Source organism: Gadus chalcogrammus, chromosome 12 (genome assembly GCF_026213295.1).
Source record: "Gadus chalcogrammus isolate NIFS_2021 chromosome 12, NIFS_Gcha_1.0, whole genome shotgun sequence".
In the NCBI taxonomy this organism is placed as follows: Eukaryota; Metazoa; Chordata; class Actinopteri; order Gadiformes; family Gadidae; genus Gadus; species Gadus chalcogrammus.
The window spans coordinates 6586845-6602785 of NC_079423.1; the positions used below are offsets into that span (position 1 = coordinate 6586845).

General features: G+C 45.1%; 12 non-coding genes and 1 pseudogene across 12 annotated transcripts; all 13 read left to right on the forward strand.

Annotated features, from left to right (window-relative positions):
* The first annotated feature begins 505 nt into the window (after positions 1-505).
* On the forward strand, positions 506-624 carry LOC130394233 (5S ribosomal RNA). Its single transcript, XR_008897412.1, has one exon. It is a non-coding gene; the product is annotated as a 5S ribosomal RNA (ribosomal RNA).
* Positions 625-1153: 529 nt separating this feature from the next.
* LOC130394245 (5S ribosomal RNA) lies at positions 1154-1272 on the forward strand. The gene has a single exon (XR_008897423.1). It is a non-coding gene; the product is annotated as a 5S ribosomal RNA (ribosomal RNA).
* A 529-nt stretch (positions 1273-1801) lies between these two features.
* Positions 1802-1920, forward strand: LOC130394257 (5S ribosomal RNA). The gene has a single exon (XR_008897434.1). It is a non-coding gene; the product is annotated as a 5S ribosomal RNA (ribosomal RNA).
* A 528-nt stretch (positions 1921-2448) lies between these two features.
* LOC130394270 (5S ribosomal RNA) lies at positions 2449-2567 on the forward strand. Its single transcript, XR_008897445.1, has one exon. It is a non-coding gene; the product is annotated as a 5S ribosomal RNA (ribosomal RNA).
* Positions 2568-3096: 529 nt separating this feature from the next.
* LOC130394282 (5S ribosomal RNA) lies at positions 3097-3215 on the forward strand. The gene has a single exon (XR_008897456.1). It is a non-coding gene; the product is annotated as a 5S ribosomal RNA (ribosomal RNA).
* Positions 3216-3744: 529 nt separating this feature from the next.
* Positions 3745-3863, forward strand: LOC130394295 (5S ribosomal RNA). The gene has a single exon (XR_008897467.1). It is a non-coding gene; the product is annotated as a 5S ribosomal RNA (ribosomal RNA).
* Positions 3864-11540: 7677 nt separating this feature from the next.
* Positions 11541-11655, forward strand: LOC130396280 (5S ribosomal RNA; annotated as a pseudogene).
* Positions 11656-12168: 513 nt separating this feature from the next.
* Positions 12169-12287, forward strand: LOC130394308 (5S ribosomal RNA). The gene has a single exon (XR_008897479.1). It is a non-coding gene; the product is annotated as a 5S ribosomal RNA (ribosomal RNA).
* Positions 12288-12811: 524 nt separating this feature from the next.
* Positions 12812-12930, forward strand: LOC130394320 (5S ribosomal RNA). The gene has a single exon (XR_008897490.1). It is a non-coding gene; the product is annotated as a 5S ribosomal RNA (ribosomal RNA).
* A 529-nt stretch (positions 12931-13459) lies between these two features.
* LOC130394332 (5S ribosomal RNA) lies at positions 13460-13578 on the forward strand. The gene has a single exon (XR_008897501.1). It is a non-coding gene; the product is annotated as a 5S ribosomal RNA (ribosomal RNA).
* Positions 13579-14106: 528 nt separating this feature from the next.
* Positions 14107-14225, forward strand: LOC130394344 (5S ribosomal RNA). The gene has a single exon (XR_008897512.1). It is a non-coding gene; the product is annotated as a 5S ribosomal RNA (ribosomal RNA).
* A 527-nt stretch (positions 14226-14752) lies between these two features.
* On the forward strand, positions 14753-14871 carry LOC130394356 (5S ribosomal RNA). The gene has a single exon (XR_008897523.1). It is a non-coding gene; the product is annotated as a 5S ribosomal RNA (ribosomal RNA).
* Positions 14872-15395: 524 nt separating this feature from the next.
* On the forward strand, positions 15396-15513 carry LOC130394451 (5S ribosomal RNA). The gene has a single exon (XR_008897607.1). It is a non-coding gene; the product is annotated as a 5S ribosomal RNA (ribosomal RNA).
* Positions 15514-15941: the final 428 nt, after the last annotated feature.

A 15941-nucleotide genomic window follows, 5' to 3' on the forward strand; every position in this document is an offset into this window, starting at 1 on the left:
TGACTCCGTGGCCTACCGTGGCGTACCGTGACCTGATGTTTACTGCCAACCGCTTTGGAGGATTTAAGCAACATACAAAAACTGACAACGTCTCTCAAAACTATTTTTGTGAAACATGAGGACAGTATAGTGATACTGCCAGCAGGGAGCACCAGAGAGCTGAACCGACAGTTGTACATTTCTTAAACTTTCACCAACACAAACACGCACGCTCACTTCAGATCATGGGAGGACGTCAAAAAATCACCACCCATTCTCTGACACTTTAACCGTTAACCTTGGTTCAAACATTTAACATCACACGCACACGCAGTGTATTTCAGATAATTAATGAATTCAGATGTCACAATGATCGTTTACATGGATAAGGAGTCCTACTGAATCAATTACTGCCGTTTATATCTAACTAATGATTGTTTTTGTAAAAGTGTAACGTCGAGCCTCAGCAGCTTTCTCACTCCTTATGTGCTACTGTATAAAACCTGGTTTTGCGCCTGCACTAATTGCTTACGGCCATACCACCCTGAACACGCCCGATCTCGTCTGATCTCGGAAGCTAAGCAGGGTCGGGCCTGGTTAGTACTTGGATGGGAGACCGCCTGGGAATACCAGGTGCTGTAAGCTTTTTCTTTTTCAACTCGAGCTCATTGACTCCGTGGCCTACCGTGGCGTACCGTGACCTGATGTTTACTGCCAACCGCTTTGGAGGATTTAAGCAACATACAAAAACTGACAACGTCTCTCAAAACTATTTTTGTGAAACATGAGGACAGTATAGTGATACTGCCAGCAGGGAGCACCAGAGAGCTGAACCGACAGTTGTACATTTCTTAAACTTTCACCAACACAAACACGCACGCTCACTTCAGATCATGGGAGGACGTCAAAAAATCACCACCCATTCTCTGACACTTTAACCGTTAACCTTGGTTCAAACATTTAACATCACACGCACACGCAGTGTATTTCAGATAATTAATGAATTCAGATGTCACAATGATCGTTTACATGGATAAGGAGTCCTACTGAATCAATTACTGCCGTTTATATCTAACTAATGATTGTTTTTGTAAAAGTGTAACGTCGAGCCTCAGCAGCTTTCTCACTCCTTATGTGCTACTGTATAAAACCTGGTTTTGCGCCTGCACTAATTGCTTACGGCCATACCACCCTGAACACGCCCGATCTCGTCTGATCTCGGAAGCTAAGCAGGGTCGGGCCTGGTTAGTACTTGGATGGGAGACCGCCTGGGAATACCAGGTGCTGTAAGCTTTTTCTTTTTCAACTCGAGCTCATTGCCTCCGTGGCCTACCGTGGCGTACCGTGACCTGATGTTTACTGCCAACCGCTTTGGAGGATTTAAGCAACATACAAAAACTGACAACGTCTCTCAAAACTATTTTTGTGAAACATGAGGACAGTATAGTGATACTGCCAGCAGGGAGCACCAGAGAGCTGAACCGACAGTTGTACATTTCTTAAACTTTCACCAACACAAACACGCACGCTCACTTCAGATCATGGGAGGACGTCAAAAAATCACCACCCATTCTCTGACACTTTAACCGTTAACCTTGGTTCAAACATTTAACATCACACGCACACGCAGTGTATTTCAGATAATTAATGAATTCAGATGTCACAATGATCGTTTACATGGATAAGGAGTCCTACTGAATCAATTACTGCCGTTTATATCTAACTAATGATTGTTTTTGTAAAAGTGTAACGTCGAGCCTCAGCAGCTTTCTCACTCCTTATGTGCTACTGTATAAAACCTGGTTTTGCGCCTGCACTAATTGCTTACGGCCATACCACCCTGAACACGCCCGATCTCGTCTGATCTCGGAAGCTAAGCAGGGTCGGGCCTGGTTAGTACTTGGATGGGAGACCGCCTGGGAATACCAGGTGCTGTAAGCTTTTCTTTTTCAACTCGAGCTCATTGACTCCGTGGCCTACCGTGGCGTACCGTGACCTGATGTTTACTGCCAACCGCTTTGGAGGATTTAAGCAACATACAAAAACTGACAACGTCTCTCAAAACTATTTTTGTGAAACATGAGGACAGTATAGTGATACTGCCAGCAGGGAGCACCAGAGAGCTGAAACGACAGTTGTACATTTCTTAAACTTTCACCAACACAAACACGCACGCTCACTTCAGATCATGGGAGGACGTCAAAAAATCACCACCCATTCTCTGACACTTTAACCGTTAACCTTGGTTCAAACATTTAACATCACACGCACACGCAGTGTATTTCAGATAATTAATGAATTCAGATGTCACAATGATCGTTTACATGGATAAGGAGTCCTACTGAATCAATTACTGCCGTTTATATCTAACTAATGATTGTTTTTGTAAAAGTGTAACGTCGAGCCTCAGCAGCTTTCTCACTCCTTATGTGCTACTGTATAAAACCTGGTTTTGCGCCTGCACTAATTGCTTACGGCCATACCACCCTGAACACGCCCGATCTCGTCTGATCTCGGAAGCTAAGCAGGGTCGGGCCTGGTTAGTACTTGGATGGGAGACCGCCTGGGAATACCAGGTGCTGTAAGCTTTTTCTTTTTCAACTCGAGCTCATTGACTCCGTGGCCTACCGTGGCGTACCGTGACCTGATGTTTACTGCCAACCGCTTTGGAGGATTTAAGCAACATACAAAAACTGACAACGTCTCTCAAAACTATTTTTGTGAAACATGAGGACAGTATAGTGATACTGCCAGCAGGGAGCACCAGAGAGCTGAACCGACAGTTGTACATTTCTTAAACTTTCACCAACACAAACACGCACGCTCACTTCAGATCATGGGAGGACGTCAAAAAATCACCACCCATTCTCTGACACTTTAACCGTTAACCTTGGTTCAAACATTTAACATCACACGCACACGCAGTGTATTTCAGATAATTAATGAATTCAGATGTCACAATGATCGTTTACATGGATAAGGAGTCCTACTGAATCAATTACTGCCGTTTATATCTAACTAATGATTGTTTTTGTAAAAGTGTAACGTCGAGCCTCAGCAGCTTTCTCACTCCTTATGTGCTACTGTATAAAACCTGGTTTTGCGCCTGCACTAATTGCTTACGGCCATACCACCCTGAACACGCCCGATCTCGTCTGATCTCGGAAGCTAAGCAGGGTCGGGCCTGGTTAGTACTTGGATGGGAGACCGCCTGGGAATACCAGGTGCTGTAAGCTTTTTCTTTTTCAACTCGAGCTCATTGACTCCGTGGCCTACCGTGGCGTACCGTGACCTGATGTTTACTGCCAACCGCTTTGGAGGATTTAAGCAACATACAAAAACTGACAACGTCTCTCAAAACTATTTTTGTGAAACATGAGGACAGTATAGTGATACTGCCAGCAGGGAGCACCAGAGAGCTGAACCGACAGTTGTACATTTCTTAAACTTTCACCAACACAAACACGCACGCTCACTTCAGATCATGGGAGGACGTCAAAAAATCACCACCCATTCTCTGACACTTTAACCGTTAACCTTGGTTCAAACATTTAACATCACACGCACACGCAGTGTATTTCAGATAATTAATGAATTCAGATGTCACAATGATCGTTTACATGGATAAGGAGTCCTACTGAATCAATTACTGCCGTTTATATCTAACTAATGATTGTTTTTGTAAAAGTGTAACGTCGAGCCTCAGCAGCTTTCTCACTCCTTATGTGCTACTGTATAAAACCTGGTTTTGCGCCTGCACTAATTGCTTACGGCCATACCACCCTGAACACGCCCGATCTCGTCTGATCTCGGAAGCTAAGCAGGGTCGGGCCTGGTTAGTACTTGGATGGGAGACCGCCTGGGAATACCAGGTGCTGTAAGCTTTTTCTTTTTCAACTCGAGCTCATTGACTCCGTGGCCTACCGTGGCGTACCGTGACCTGATGTTTACTGCCAACCGCTTTGGAGGATTTAAGCAACATACAAAAACTGACAACGTCTCTCAAAACTATTTTTGTGAAACATGAGGACAGTATAGTGATACTGCCAGCAGGGAGCACCAGAGAGCTGAACCGACAGTTGTACATTTCTTAAACTTTCACCAACACAAACACGCACGCTCACTTCAGATCATGGGAGGACGTCAAAAAATCACCACCCATTCTCTGACACTTTAACCGTTAACCTTGGTTCAAACATTTAACATCACACGCACACGCAGTGTATTTCAGATAATTAATGAATTCAGATGTCACAATGATCGTTTACATGGATAAGGAGTCCTACTGAATCAATTACTGCCGTTTATATCTAACTAATGATTGTTTTTGTAAAAGTGTAACGTCGAGCCTCAGCAGCTTTCTCACTCCTTATGTGCTACTGTATAAAACCTGGTTTTGCGCCTGCACTAATTGCTTACGGCCATACCACCCTGACGCCCCCTACAGTGTTGGAGTACGTAGTGTTTTTTTTTGGACAGCCGCATGGTAAATTGTTTGTTCTGGTGGAGAGAATTTTGGAGTGTTGCTATCTGGTCTAACAAGCCAGTTATTTTGTGTTTTTTTCGTCCCCCGCAGTCATAGACTGTTGGGGGATCGCTCTGAGTTATTATATATATACTTTTCCAGTCGTTTTTGTTTTTTTTCAAAGGTGGAGGCGGAGATGATCCGGGGCCTAGCTTCGGCGAAGCCACCGGGCGAAATGAGTGCCGGCGGGCAGCGAGCTGGAGGGACAGTGAATGGAGCAGGACTTGAGGTGGAGGAGGACGGAAAAGCTGGCGGGTTGCGAGGAGGAAGGAGTGTTGCGGAGGAGTCGGGAGGAGAAAGGAGAGAAGGAGGAGAGCGGGGGAGATGGGAACGGCAAGGCGGCTGGAGGCGGGCAAGAGCAGGTGGCTGGTGGAGAAACAGTGGACGGGATTAAGAAGGTAGAGCGCATGTATGAGAGGAGGCTCACGGTTTGCGTGGAGCAGTGCGGGGACGTTATACCCATAGGAGAATTAATGAAGGCTATGGCGGTCGTGTGCGGAGAAATCCGGGCCTGTAGGGTGCTGGCCCTCGGGAAGCTGGAGGTGACGGTGTGCGGAGAGAGGGGGAAGGACCGTCTGCTCGATGGGTTTAAAATACACAACACTAGGATTATTGCCAGAGAACTATGTAATGACGAGCTGGTGGTTTCCTTTCTTACCCTGCCAGCATACATTTCTGATGCGGAAAATCCTGGATAAACTAAGTGGGTGGGGAGTCCGGGCGCTTTCGTCAATCAAGAGGAGGATGTGGCCGGGCACCAATATTGCCGATGGTACAAGGATTGTACGGGTCAAATTTAATGAGCTCGTGCAATCCTGCCATATTCCACTAAATTCAATACCGCAACGGGTGTTGAATACTTTAGAGTAATCCACGACCGCCAGATGAAGGTTTGTAGGAGCTGTATGCAGCCGGGCCACATCCTGCGTGAGTGCCCGGATTTTAACCTGTCATAATTGCGGATGCCAGGGCCACTACGCTCGGGAGTGTGCCACTGGGGTGGCAAAGTGTCTGACATGCCGGAGGAGAGAGAGAGACTGTATATGCCCGGTGGAGAAGGAGGCGGAGGAGGACGGCGGCGAGCTGGATGGTGACGAACCGGGGGCGCCGGATGACGGTGGTGGTGAGGACGAGGAGGAGGGCATGGGCGCGAGCATGGACCGGGACGGTGCCTCTGGGGGGGATGAATTCCCCACGTTGCTGGAGGAGGAGCTCACCTCGGGCCAGCCTGCGGACCTGAGGGGAGGAGCGAGCGAGGGCCTGCCGCGGCGGCAGGGAGACAGGAGCGTGAGAGGCAGAGGTGAAAGACGGGAAGGGGTAAGAATGTTTGGGGATGGGACGGTGAAAACTGTACTTAAAATGATTTGGGGCAATGATGAGGTGGGTGAGAGTGGGGATTTTGTGATAATACTGTGAGGGAGGGGAGCTCGGGGAGTGATATGGACATGGAGGAGCTAAGGGAGGCGAAAAAAAAGGATGTCCGCAAAGCAAAAGACGGAGGGGAGTGGGAAGAAGAATAGAATTGTTAATTTTTTGATGAGGTTATTTGTGCTAGCTGGCTCTTTTTCGTTGGTTTTTCCTTATTTTATTTTTATTATTTATGGCTTGTTATTTTTTCCCTGAATGCGAACGGTATGAGAACTGAATATAAAAGAAATGCCATATTGGACATAAGAGCTGATATTTGTGTTTACAGGAAACTAGGTGGGATGACAACCTACTGAATAGGAGTAGAAAGCCAGTGGAAAGGCCAGATTTATTTTTCTGAAGGGACTCCCAGGGCCAGGGAGTGGCAATATGTTTTAATAGGGCTAAAATAACGGGGATTAATTTAGTCATAGAGATTTAGAGGGGAGGTTGTTAGTTGTTGATTGTGTTTATGAGGGGAGGGAACTTAGAATAATTAATTTTACATGCACCCAATGGGGAGGAAGGAGAGGAGGGTTTTTTTGGCTGGTTTAAATGTGTGGTGCAACCCTAACTGTATGATTGTGGGGGATTTTAATGTTATTTTGACTCGGTCTGATTTATCGAGTAACAATACGTTTAAAGGGGACAGCACTAGGCAAACCCTTTAGGGACTTGATGGAGAACTATCAATTGGTAGAACATATGGAGAGTCCTACCCGTGGGAAAAGGTTTTTTCAAGGAGGCAACTTGTTGCTAATACTCTGAAACAGAGTAGGATTGACTTTGTGTTTGGTACAAAGTGGTATGTTTAAATTAATTAAGAGTGTGGAATACCTCAATAATACCTGGAGTGACCAGCGTGGGATTAGGTTAGAGGTGGGAGGAGGGAGGGAGTGTCAACAGAGGCCTTGTGCTTTAATGCCAGCTTTTTGGAGATGCTGTGTTATGAAGAGCATGGGGTTTTTTTTGCAGAGAACGATGGATGAATGGAATGATGAGCGAATATGAGTGTGTGGTGGGAGAGTGTGAAAATAAGAATTAAAAAACAAATGTGTCAGGTATGGTATAGAAAAAGGAAAAGGGAAATGCAGAGGAGGTTCATTTGAGAAAACAACTAAATGAGGAATTACACTGTTAGATGAGGAGGGTAATATTGTACGGAAAAATATGTGGATTTAAAGAAAAATTGAGTGCCTTAGATGGGTAGCGAAGTGTAGAGGGGCTGGCTATTAGAAGCACGGATACAATATATGTAACGAAGGGGAAAGGAGCACAGCCTTTTCCTGGGTTTTGGGTGAAAAACAAAAACAAATAAAACGGAGATAAAGGAGGTATTAGATAATGGTGGTCAATAATAACTGATCAAGGAGAGATATTAAAAGTAGTTAGGATTATATGAGTGTTTATTTAAAAAAGATGCATGTGATGAGGATAGTGTGGGAGAGGCCTTAGAGGCACTGGAGAGGACTTTAAGTAGGGAGGATAGTGCTTGGTGCGATTGTGAATTTTCTGTGCAAGAGATTTATAGTGCTATTGATGGACTAAACAAGAATAAGAGCCCGGGGAGTGATGGTCTGACAGCCGAGTTTTACGTCGGCTTTAAGGGAATTCTGGCTCCGGTGGTTGAAAAAACTCTGCAAGTATGTGGAGAAAACAGGCTGGCTCCCGGAGAGTATGGGATTAGGCATAATTACGATTTTTTATAAAAATAAGGGTGATAACAAAATCTTGATAACTATAGGCCAATCAGTCTACTCATACACTGACTATAAATTATTGCTAAGATACTTGCGAATAGAATGAGGGAGGTAATAGGCTCAGTAATAGGTCCAACTCACGCGTATAGCATTCGGGGAGGGACATGGGGATTCGATATTAACAATAAAACAGGTAGTTAGAGATATGGAAGGGGAGGGAGGATTGTGGCTGGGGATTGATTTAAACAAAGCTGTTTGATAGGGTGGATCAGGATTTTGTGGGGAGGGGTACTGGAGAGAACTTGGACTTGGGACTAAATTAAGGGGGTGGGTGGGATTGCTCTATGGGGGGGCTAAGAGTAAAATTAAGTGTACTGGTGCTCTGACTGACTCTTTCGATGTCAAGAGGTCAGTGAGGCAGGGCTGCCCAATGTCAGCACTGCTCTATAGCATGGTGGCGGAGCCGTTGGCGGCTTTAATTTTGAATGACAAAAGAGTGTGTGGAATAGTAAGGGAAAAATTATTTAATGCAGTATGCGGATGATATTAATGTAATGGTAAAAAGTGAGAGTGGATGTGGATATAGTGTTTGAAACATATAGAAACGTATGAGAGAGCTTCAGGAGCAAAAATTAATATGGAGGAAATCTGAAATAATGGGGATGGGTAGGAACAAAGACCTAGAGAACAAATGGGATTCAAAGTTAGTGGGAGAATCAAAGAAAAGTGCTCGGAGTGTATGTTGGTAGTGATGAGAATGAATGCGATGATTTGACGTGAGGAGTTATTGGGCGTATGCAAAGACCCTGAGTATGTGGAGGGCTAGGGGCTGCTGTTGAGGGGAAGGGTGGCCGTCACCAATGCTCTAGTGGTTGTCGCAGTGTGAATCTGCCTTGAGCACTTTTGCGCTTCCGACTTGGGCTGAGCAGAAGATTGCCAAAGTCGTTAGAGACTTTATTTGGAGGAGCAAAGCAGCCAGTATAGCGCATAGAACGCTGATAAGGGTCAATGATCAGGGTGGGCTAGGATTGATGGACGTACTCGCAAAAAGAACTGCGTTACGAACTAAATTGATAGGCAATTTAGGGATGCAAGTCGGGAGGGCGGCCTGGAAGGGCCACTTCAGCCAGTGGCTGAGCACATTTGGTCTCTTAAGTGATGACAATTGTTGCAGACGCAGAACGCAGCGGCATATGCACATCTGCCGCGGTTCTTCCAGGAGGTGCTCAACGCGTGGTTCCTGCTGTTTCATAAGACGCACTCGTATGCGAGCAAGAGCGTCTGTGATGAGGCTACCTTTCCTCTCCAGCCCATACTTTTAAACAAGGGGGCGGAGGGTAGGGGGCATCAAGAGCGTGGCTCTTGAGGGGCGGGGCTGAAGCGGGTGGGAGATCTAGTCGGACAGGAGGAGATGGGATAAAGAAAGAGTGATTAGGATAGAGATAGAGGGGGATAACATATAGGAGGGGAGTGATTGTGAAAGTGTTGGAGAGAGTGGGAAGAGTGTGTGATGAGTGAATGGGGGACGGGTTTAAAATAAGGGGAGGGTGGGCAGGATGAATGTGGTGGGAATCTTCCTGTGCCTGGGGGGGGAGGTGTCACACGCCATTACTGATGTCAAGACAAAGTTTGGACAAGCATGCATTGACACATAGAGTGCAAAAACCCACATGTGAGAGTAATGGGCAGACACATATCCGGACATTACACCCAACATTTTGTGGAAGTACATTAACATACCGCCACACGCATGCAATATTGATCTTGATTCAAGATAAGGCACAGGAGGATTTCACATGCATCATCCTGCACCAATGCACAGGGGAGTGTATGGGAGGAAGTATGGTGTGGAAAGTGGGATGAAGACGTGAATCACATTTTTGTGTATTGTTGCGAGTGGGAATTCTGGGAAAAATCAAGGGGCTGCTGGCGAGGTGCAGTGTGGGAGATGCTGGGTGGAACGGGGGTGGGAATTGTCTGACTCTTGGAGTGAGTAGGAAATATGAAATTGAAAATGATCAATATGATTTGGGATTTGCAAGGAGGCGATTTTAACAGGCGCAATTTGCGCTGTATGAAGGAGAAAGTTGGGATGCATTGAGCTGGTTTGTGAATGATGGAAAGACACTTACGAATGCTGTATGTTGTGGACGAGGCTTTGTTTGTGGAGTATGTTTGTAGAGAGTGCGGGAGTATGTGGTGTGAATGAGAATGGGAATTGTATGGATCTGAGCAGGGCACCGTTTGGGGTTGGATTGGTGTTTAAAGGGGGTGGCATAATTTGGAGGTGGGAGAGCGAGGGAGTTTTGTGTGGGATTTTGGTTTTGTGTGTTTTTTTTTTCGATGAGGGTGTTTAATTTTGTGGGTAAATGTTCGAGGTTAAAAATTCTGGGTTTGGGCTGTTCGGTTTGTGCTTTGGGACTGAGGGGCGGTAATTTCGAGGGTAGTGTATGGGAAAAAGATACTGTTTTTGCTTGTGTGGTTCTTATTTAATTTAAAAGAGAAAGTGTGTTTAGTTAATTGTTTGTGCGGTTTGTGGTTTAATTTGGGGAGTTTTTCATTTACTTTTATTTGATATATATAAATGATGCGTAATTGTATAAAATGAATATATTTTGATAATAAAAAAGATTAAAAAAAAAACACGCCCGATCTCGTCTGATCTCAGAAGCTAAGCGGGTCGGGCCTGGTTAGTACTTGGATGGAGACCGCCTGGGAATACCAGGTGCTGTAAGCTTTTTCTTTTTCAACTCGAGCTCATTGCTCCGTGCCTTACCGTGGCGTACCGTGACCTGATGTTTACTGCCAACCGCTTTGGAGGATTTAAGCAACATACAAAACTGACAACGTCTCTCAAACTATTTTGTGAAACATGAGGACAGTATAGTGATACTGCCAGCAGGGAGCACCAGAGAGCTGAACCGACAGTTGTACATTTCTTAAACTTTCACCAACACAAACACGCACTTCAGATCATGGGAGGACGTCAAAAAATCAACCACCCATTCTTGACACTTAACGTTAACCTTGGTTTCAAACATTTAACATCACACGCACACGCAGGTATTTCAATAATTAATGAATTCAGATGTCACAATGATCGCCCCCCCCCTTTACAGGATAAGGAGTCCTACTGAATCAATTACTGCGTTTATTTAACTATGATTGTTTTTGTAAGAGTGTAAAGTCGAGCCTCAGCAAGCGTTCTCACTCCTGATGTGCCTACCCTGTATAAAAACTGGTTTTGCGCCCTTCACCTCTTAATTGCTTATGGCCATACCACCCTGAACACCGCCTAGATCTCGTCCTATGATGCTCGGAAGCTAAGCCAGGGTCGGGCTCTGGTTAGTACTTGGATGGGGAGACCGCCTGGGAATACCACGGTGCTGTTAAGCTTTTTCTTTTCAACTCGAGCTTCATTGACTTCCGTGGCTGTACCGTGACCTGCTGTTTACTGGCAACCGCTTTGGAGGAATTTACGCAACCTACAAAAACTGACAACGTCTCTCAAAACTATTTTTGTGAAACATGAGGACAGTTATAAGTGATACTGCCAAGGCAGGGAGCAACAGAGGCTGACCCCGACAGTTGTACACTTTCTTAAACTTTCACCAACACAAACATGCACGCTCACTTCAGTACATGGGAGGCCGTCAAAACTCACCACCACTTCTCTGGACACTCTTAACCTGCTAACCTTGGTTCAAACACTTTAAACATCACACGCCCACGCAGGCTATTTTCAGATTAATTAATGTAATTCAGATGTCAATGATCGTACATGGATATGGAGTCTATGAATCAATTACTGCAGTTATATCTAAACTATAGGATTGTTATTTTTGTAAAAGTGTAACTGTCGAAGCCTTCAGCAGCTTTCTCACTCCTTATGTGCTACTGTATAAACCTGGTTTGCGCCTGCACTAATTGCTTCGGCCATACCACCCTGAACACGCCGATCTCGTCTGATCTCGAAGCTAAGCAGGGTCAGGGCCTGTTAGTACTTGGATGGGAGACCGCCTGGGAATACCAGTGCTGTAAGCTTTTCTTTTCAACTCGAGCTCATTGACTCCGTGCGTACCCGTGACTGATGTTTTACTGCCAACCGCTTTGGAGGATTTAAGCAACATACAAAACTGACAACGTCTCTCAAAACTATTTGTTGTGAAACATGAGGACAGTATAGTGATACTGCCAGCAGGGAGCACCAGAGAGCTGAACCGATAGTTGTACATTTCTTAAACTTTCACCAACACAAACACGCACGCCACTTCAGATCATGGGAGGACGCAAAAAGCACCACCCATTCTCTGACACTTTAAACCGTTACCTTGGTTCAAACATTTAACATCACACGCACACGCAGTGTATTTCAGATAATTAATGAATTCAGATGTCACAATGATCGTTTACATGGATAAGGAGTCCTACTGAATCAATTACTGCCGTTTATATCTAACTAATGATTGTTTTTGTAAAGTGTAACGTCGAGCCTCAGCAGCTTTCTCACTCCTTATGTGCTACTGTATAAAACCTGGTTTTGCGCCTGCACTAATTGCTTACGGCCATACCACCCTGAACACGCCCGATCTCGTCTGATCTCGGAAGCTAAGCAGGGTCGGGCCTGGTTAGTACTTGGATGGGAGACCGCCTGGGAATACCAGGTGCTGTAAGCTTTTTCTTTTTCAACTCGAGCTCATTGCCTCCGTGGCCTACCGTGGCGTACCGTGACCTGATGTTTACTGCCAACCGCTTTGGAGGATCTCAACATACAAAAACTGACAACGTCTCTCAAAACTATTTTTGTGAAACATGAGGACAGTATAGTGATACTGCCAGCAGGGAGCACCAGAGAGCTGAACCGACAGTTGTACATTTCTTAAACTTTCACCAACACAAACACGCACGCTCACTTCAGATCATGGGAGGACGTCAAAAAATCACCACCCATTCTCTGACACTTTAACCGTTAACCTTGGTTCAAACATTTAACATCACACGCACACGCAGTGTATTTCAGATAATTAATGAATTCAGATGTCACAATGATCGTTTACATGGATAAGGAGTCCTACTGAATCAATTACTGCCGTTTATATCTAACTAATGATTGTTTTTGTAAAAGTGTAACGTCGAGCCAGCAGCTTTCTCACTCCTTATGTGCTACTGTATAAAACCTGGTTTTGCGCCTGCACTAATTGCTTACGGCCATACCACCCTGAACACGCCCGATCTCGTCTGATCTCGGAAGCTAAGCAGGGTCGGGCCTGGTTAGTACTTGGATGGGAGACCGCCTGGGAATACCAGGTGCTGTAAGCTTTTTCTTTTTCAACTCGAGCTCATTGACTCCGTGGCCTACCGTGGCGTACCGTGACCTGATGTTTACTGCCAACCGCTTTGGAGGATTTAAGCAACATACAAAAACTGACAACGTCTCTCAAAACTATTTTTGTGAAACATGAGGACAGTATAGTGATACTGCCAGCAGGGAGCACCAGAGAGCTGAACCGACAGTTGTACATTTCTTAAACTTTCACCAACACAAACACGCACGCTCACTTCAGATCATGGGAGGACGTCAAAAAATCACCACCCATTCTCTGACACTTTAACCGTTAACCTTGGTTCAAACATTTAACATCACACGCACACGCAGTGTATTTCAGATAATTAATGAATTCAGATGTCACAATGATCGTTTACATGGATAAGGAGTCCTACTGAATCAATTACTGCCGTTTATATCTAACTAATGATTGTTTTTGTAAAAGTGTAACGTCGAGCCTCAGCAGCTTTCTCACTCCTTATGTGCTACTGTATAAAACCTGGTTTTGCGCCTGCACTAATTGCTTACGGCCATACCACCCTGAACACGCCCGATCTCGTCTGATCTCGGAAGCTAAGCAGGGTCGGGCCTGGTTAGTACTTGGATGGGAGACCGCCTGGGAATACCAGGTGCTGTAAGCTTTTTCTTTTTCAACTCGAGCTCATTGGCTCCGTGGCCTACCGTGGCGTACCGTGACCTGATGTTTACTGCCAACCGCTTTGGAGGATTTAAGCAACATACAAAAACTGACAACGTCTCTCAAAACTATTTTTGTGAAACATGAGGACAGTATAGTGATACTGCCAGCAGGGAGCACCAGAGAGCTGAACCGACAGTTGTACATTTCTTAAACTTTCACCAACACAAACACGCACGCTCACTTCAGATCATGGGAGGACGTCAAAAAATCACCACCCATTCTCTGACACTTTAACCGTTAACCTTGGTTCAAACATTTAACATCACACGCACACGCAGTGTATTTCAGATAATTAATGAATTCAGATGTCACAATGATCGTTTACATGGATAAGGAGTCCTACTGAATCAATTACTGCCGTTTATATCTAACTAATGATTGTTTTTGTAAAGTGTAACGTCGAGCCTCAGCAGCTTTCTCACTCCTTATGTGCTACTGTATAAAACCTGGTTTTGCGCCTGCACTAATTGCTTACGGCCATACCACCCTGAACACGCCCGATCTCGTCTGATCTCGGAAGCTAAGCAGGGTCGGGCCTGGTTAGTACTTGGATGGGAGACCGCCTGGGAATACCAGGTGCTGTAAGCTTTTTCTTTTTCAACTCGAGCTCATTGACTCCGTGGCCTACCGTGGCGTACCGTGACCTGATGTTTACTGCCAACCGCTTTGGAGGATTTAAGCAACATACAAAAACTGACAACGTCTCTCAAAACTATTTTTGTGAAACATGAGGACAGTATAGTGATACTGCCAGCAGGGAGCACCAGAGAGCTGAACCGACAGTTGTACATTTCTTAAACTTTCACCAACACAAACAAACGCTCATCTTCAGATCATGGGAGGACGTCAAAAAATCACCACCCATTCTCTGACACTTTAACCGTTAACCTTGGTTCAAACATTTAACATCACACGCACACGCAGTGTATTTCAGATAATTAATGAATTCAGATGTCACAATGATCGTTTACATGGATAAGGAGTCCTACTGAATCAATTACTGCCGTTTATATCTAACTAATGATTGTTTTTGTAAAGTGTAACGTCGAGCCTCAGCAGCTTTCTCACTCCTTATGTGCTACTGTATAAAACCTGGTTTTGCGCCTGCACTAATTGCTTACGGCCATACCACCCTGAACACGCCCGATCTCGTCTGATCTCGGAAGCTAAGCAGGGTCGGGCCTGGTTAGTACTTGGATGGGAGACCGCCTGGGAATACCAGGTGCTGTAAGCTTTTTCTTTTTCAACTCGAGCTCATTGCCTCCGTGGCCTACCGTGGCGTACCGTGACCTGATGTTTACTGCCAACCGCTTTGGAGGATTTAAGCAACATACAAAAACTGACAACGTCTCTCAAAACTATTTTTGTGAAACATGAGGACAGTATAGTGATACTGCCAGCAGGGAGCACCAGAGAGCTGAACCGACAGTTGTACATTTCTTAAACTTTCACCAACACAAACACCACGCTCACTTCAGATCATGGGAGGACGTCAAAAAATCACCACCCATTCTCTGACACTTTAACCGTTAACCTTGGTTCAAACATTTAACATCACACGCACACGCAGTGTATTCAGATAATTAATGAATTCAGATGTCACAATGATCGTTTACATGGATAAGGAGTCCTACTGAATCATTTACTGCCGTTTATATCTAACTAATGATTGTTTTTGTAAAAGTGTACGTCGAGCCTCAGCAGCTTTCTCACTCCTTATGTGCTACTGTTAAAACCTGGTTTGCGCCTGCACTAATTGCTTACGGCCATACCACCCTGAACACGCCCGATCTCGTCTGATCTCGGAAGCTAAGCAGGGTCGGGCCTGGTTAGTACTTGGATGGGAGACCGCCTGGGAATACCAGTGCTGTAAGCTTTTCTTTTTCAACTCGAGCTCATTGCCTCCGTGGCCTACCGTGGCGTACCGTGACCTGATGTTTACTGCCAACGCTTTGGAGGATTTAACACATACAAAAACTGACAACGTCTCTCAAAACTATTTTTGTGAAACATGAGGACAGTATAGTGATACTGCCAGCAGGGAGCACCAGAGAGCTGAACGACAGTTGTACATTTCTTAACTTAACTTTCACCAACACAAACACGCACGCTCACTTCGATCATGGAGGACATCAAAAAATCACCACCCATTCTCTGACACTTTAACCGTTAACCTTGGTTCAAACATTTAACTTCACACGCACACGCATGTGTATTCAGATAATTAATGAATTCAGATGTCACCATGATCGTTTACATGGATAAGGAGTCCTACTGAATCAATTACTGCGGTTTATTCTAACT